The 4797-nt window shown below is 36.8% G+C and overlaps 1 pseudogene; it reads right to left on the bottom strand.

Annotated features, from left to right (window-relative positions):
- Positions 1-880: 880 nt before the first annotated feature.
- On the bottom strand, positions 881-2083 carry LOC126767276 (14-3-3 protein zeta-like; annotated as a pseudogene).
- Positions 2084-4797: the final 2714 nt, after the last annotated feature.

The following is a 4797-nucleotide window of genomic DNA, read 5'->3' as shown; positions in this document are numbered from 1 at the left end:
ACAGGTGTGGTGAGTTGTCTTGTAGTCATCAGCTGTGGTGAATTGCGATGTAGCATTAGGATGCGCCAGTTTTACCTTAATTTATTCTCGGCTTATGAAGGACAGTAACTCCACGCCTGGCTCAGATGTAGCCAAAATGGGTACCCCTTAGTCCAGGAGTTAGGACTATGAAATGACTATGAGGGAACTTGCGAGAGAGTGGGCGGTAATTGCGAACGGCTTCATTAGAATTATAATTTTTTAAGTGGGATGTTCAAGTTGTACAACAGATTCTCACCAACTACCCTTATGAGGAGCGCTTATGAAAAGACGATAAGAGCGACCTCTACTTTTGTTAGTTTTTTTATTTATTCTATTTGAGAATTTATGGAAAAGGTCGATTTTTCGACTTTTGGATACAACTGTGTTATTTTTCATGTTTTTATGTATGCACTGATTTGGCGTTTAGTAGCCCGCCACCGCTCAAGGATTTGTTCAGAATTGTTTTTTTTCATTATTGGCGGGGCCTGGGGGGCCGAAAAGTTGTATGTGCTTTTAATAATTTGGACTGTCAGAGGTAACTCTGACTTTGTTTTTTATACCAATTTGTAGAGTATTGGAAAATTGTGGCTCTAGTGGTAGTCGCACGACATACCGGCCATTATTTGATTGAGTAGTTATGGGGGGAAGTTTCCTTAACTTTTGACATTTCCTTAATTGTGAATTAAGGTATTTGTTTTTATTATACTCAACTTGAGTTGGTATGGTGGTGACTAGTTCTGTAACTAGTCCACCGCTTGAGATTTGTGTGCCTTTGAGCAGCATGGTGTCTCTTGGCAATTTTTAGAATTTTGGCTTTCGGGATTTGCTTTTGTAATTAAAGCTGTTCGTTGTTTTGAAATTTAGTTTGTATTTTCTATGTAGCTTCTGCCTCTGTTTCACACTATTTGAAGATTTTGTTTTTGTTTTGCTTTAAATTTTGCTTGCTGTTCTGTTGTTGTTGTTCTTGTTATGTTTTTGTTTCTGTTTCTGTATTTCTCTCTTGCTGTTGTTGTATTTGTTTTGTTTTTGTTTTTTATTTTTTTAATTATTATATTTGCATAGTCAAAAGGAAACAATTTAGTTTGGTTAGTTGTCACCACCCTCCAGTGGTTCATCGCCATCCCCTTGCGTGTTCGACGTCCAGAGGGTCAAGTTGTCTCTCAACAATTGCATAATCAGCGTTGAGTCTTTGTATGAGTCCTCGTTGAGTGTAGCCAGTTCTGCTATCGCGTCATCGGCAAGCTTTGTCTGGAGAATTCAGAATCTCATAATAGAAGACTGAAAAGTTTAGTGCGAGACCCAACCGGATTGGATGTGTTGGCTGCATTTTTCCCTTGCTAATTTCAAATGCATCCTGGTAGGCGGTTTGGGAGTCGTCTATAACGGTGTTGCGTGCGTCTCCTGTGGCCACCTCAGCTAAATATCTGTAATAATCTCCCTTCATTTTCAGGTAGAAACCCTTGCTTTCTGGATTGCTGGCTTTTGGAATAAGGTGTTTGTCGAGAAGAAGACCCAAAACTTCGTAACAAATTTCCCTCAGTTCCTTCTCCACGCGCTCTCTGTACTCGCGGGCGAGCTGTTGTTTTCTGGCGGAGGATTCAGTCTTTTGTTCGATCGATGAAATAACTCTCCATGATGATCGGCGGGCACCAACAACATTTTTGTATGCAACGGAGAGTAAATTTCTTTCTTCATTTGACAGTTCAACACCTGTTTCTGTGACTGATTTCATAGCCTGGGCCATGTCATCGTATCTTTCAGATTTTTCGGCCAATTTTGCCTTTTGAACCAATTCCTCTTTGTCGACTGTTGACATTTTGATGTGTTGTTTTTTTTTTTGTTTGCTTAACAAGAGCTTAAAGAAAATAACTGAAGCTGGGTTTTTCTTATCAAACCACCAAGAGAGATTACAACGCAGGGTTTCTAAAACTGAATGCGCCGCTCACGGTGTGACTGTCACTAAATTTGCAAATTCACCAACAATTTAATTTAAAGTTTATTTCAATTTTCACAATTGCGACAGACAAACCGATTTCTTTTCCCACGCGTTGACGAATCGATGATAAAACTTCGACGTCGTCACCACCCGGCTACAGCTTCCTTCGGTACCGCATCCATACTTGGATTGGATTACGATTCTGCACGTCTTCATTTTGATCGCCGTTGATCTTACGTGCCACCGATTTTGGATCAGTGCTTCATACATTTTCTTTGTAACTATTATTGTAAAACCAAACAATTTACTCTGCAAATTAAATGCATATTAAACTCGACATCCATGTGTATTTTTATTAATAAAATGTATTTAGTGCGGCATCAATAAAAGGTGCAAACAGTGGCTACATATTTAATCATGGTTCCGGCTCGCTGGCGTTCGAATTGTTGCCGATCGTGGCCGTGTTGTTGTTGCGAAAATATTAAATATTTGGAGAAAGAAGTAAGCGCGCAGGAACCGATTTGTTGCAATGTAGCGAAGTAAAATTATCGTAGAGTGCTAATGCTGCGCATTGTACAAGCGAAAGTGTTGTAGACGAAAGTGGATTATCGAATTGTATGGGTCGAATTGTTGACGTGCATAGGTATGTGGATACGCGACGAGTGTCAGACCAATTGTTTAGGACGAATCAAGTTTCCTATCCTGCTGTCCATCCTTTTGGTTTAGTGGGTAGGGGTACAGGTGTGGTGAGTTGTCTTGTAGTCATCAGCTGTGGTGAATTGCGAGATAGCGGTGTTTTTAATTGTTTGACGTCTTGTAACAGTTTACGCAAAAAAATCGTTTAAATTCCATATTATTACAAAGTAACAACTCCAGCAGCGGGATTTTTATTGTCTGTTTGGTTCCCGTGAGTGGCCTAACGACCTATCATGAAACACAGCCTACACCACATTTCACCAGCATCTTCTTTTCCTTTTTCATCGCTCGCCGATTCCGCCGGCATTTGGGTTATTCGACCAATCTATCATTTTGCGAGATATACATAAGTATATAACTAAAATAGAGAATTTGTATCAACAAAAAACCGTGCTGTGCATCACATAACATCATTTGTAAAATAAAAGTGAATTCCGAAGTTTGAAACCCCGTTCTGTGCATTATTTCTTTACAACAATTGAGGTTGAAAATAAAGGTGAGTTGCTCAGGTAATGATCCATGGTCCTTCGAGCCTACAGAAAGGCACTATAGAAAAAAAAAATAAATTAAAAAAAAAAAAAACATTAAGAGTGCAGTGACATTAATACATATAAAAACGAAATAAAAAGAAGGAAGCTAAATTAAAGTGAAGTAAAGAAGTGCATTGCTGTGAAAAACAAAGAAAAAAAGTAAATAATAATAATAAAAAATTTTAATTAAATAAGGTGTGGTGACTAAAACATATATTTTAAAACTATAAAAGTGAAAAACACCTAAAACCATAAAAGAAAAAAATTGACATATACAGCTGTTCAAATATCATTGAACATGCTTATTTATCAGCAAAGCCGAAATTCTACTGAATACAAATATCTATTTATATATTAATAAACATATATATGTACATACATAATGCATTTACATGCAATGCGCATGCAATAAAAACAAAAATGCATAGGGACACATGTCATAAATTTAGAGAAGAGATAAGATTATCATACACACACATATGTATCAAAACAACCCCATGTCAAGCAGCAATAAACAATATGCTGCAATACATACACACATACGCATATATTTAGATAGATAAGATAGTTTTACAAATTGTATATAAGCAAGAAAAATACGAAATAAAGATCAGATTTGAAAGAAAATCTCAATCGAAAACATTCCTTTTATTTACAAATTTTACTTCCCCACCAGTGGTAAGGGGTAAAAGAAGAATTAAAAGGAAATATTTTAAATAAAGGAGCCGTTAGCTATCACTTATTGCCCCCACCCGAGGTAAGGAATAAGTGAAGCAAAACGCTTAACCTTTATTAACATATATTTGGTCCTTCGAGCCGGATGAAGAGCTCGGCCAAAATTAAAAAGTCCTGTATTTAAAAAACAGGCAACATACAAAAAAGCCCTGTTTAAAATACAGGCAACATAAAAAAAATAATTGTAAGACGGGTGTATATTCCCGCATATTAGAACCTTTATTAATATATATTTGGTCCAATCGAGCCTAAAAAAAAAAAAAGAGCTCAGCCAAAATTAAAGAAGCCCTGTTATTAATACAAATACAGGCAAAATTAAATTGTAAGACGGGTGTATATTCCCGCATATTGACAACATAAAAAAATAATTGTAAGACGGGTCTATATTCCCGCATATTGATTAAATAAAAATATATGTAAGACGGGTGTATATTCCCGTATTAAAACCGATCGCATAAGCCGTTTTAGCAGAGACTAAACGCAGTGATTAACTGCTATCCAAGAAATATTCAGCGGCTGTGAGTCGAGGCACAGCAAGGTCAACTAGGCGACCAAATCAAATACCTCCAACGATTTCTTTGGAGAAAAGCAAGCAGTTCATCAATAAATAGGAGAAGTTTTGCGAAAAAATTCTCGAAATGGGTATAAACAGAAAGAAAATTCTGGATGCCCAGGCAGATTTAGCCGAAAAAGTGTTGTCCACATCCAACACTATTTCAGGAAAGGCATTAAAGAAAGCAAAAATTGAAGAAAACATTAAAATTCTTGAAAAGTACCAAAAAGAATTCGATACCAACCACGAAAAGTTAATGGCAGATGGCATAGGAGAAGAAGATTACTTCAAGAAGAATGAATACAATAACACTATGATTAAAATCG

The sequence above is a fragment of the Bactrocera neohumeralis genome, unplaced genomic scaffold, assembly GCF_024586455.1.
Source record: "Bactrocera neohumeralis isolate Rockhampton unplaced genomic scaffold, APGP_CSIRO_Bneo_wtdbg2-racon-allhic-juicebox.fasta_v2 ctg5028, whole genome shotgun sequence".
Classification (NCBI taxonomy): domain Eukaryota; kingdom Metazoa; phylum Arthropoda; class Insecta; order Diptera; family Tephritidae; genus Bactrocera; species Bactrocera neohumeralis.
The sequence above is the reverse complement of the archived record's forward strand: the minus strand, read 5'-3'. Positions and strand labels throughout refer to the sequence as shown.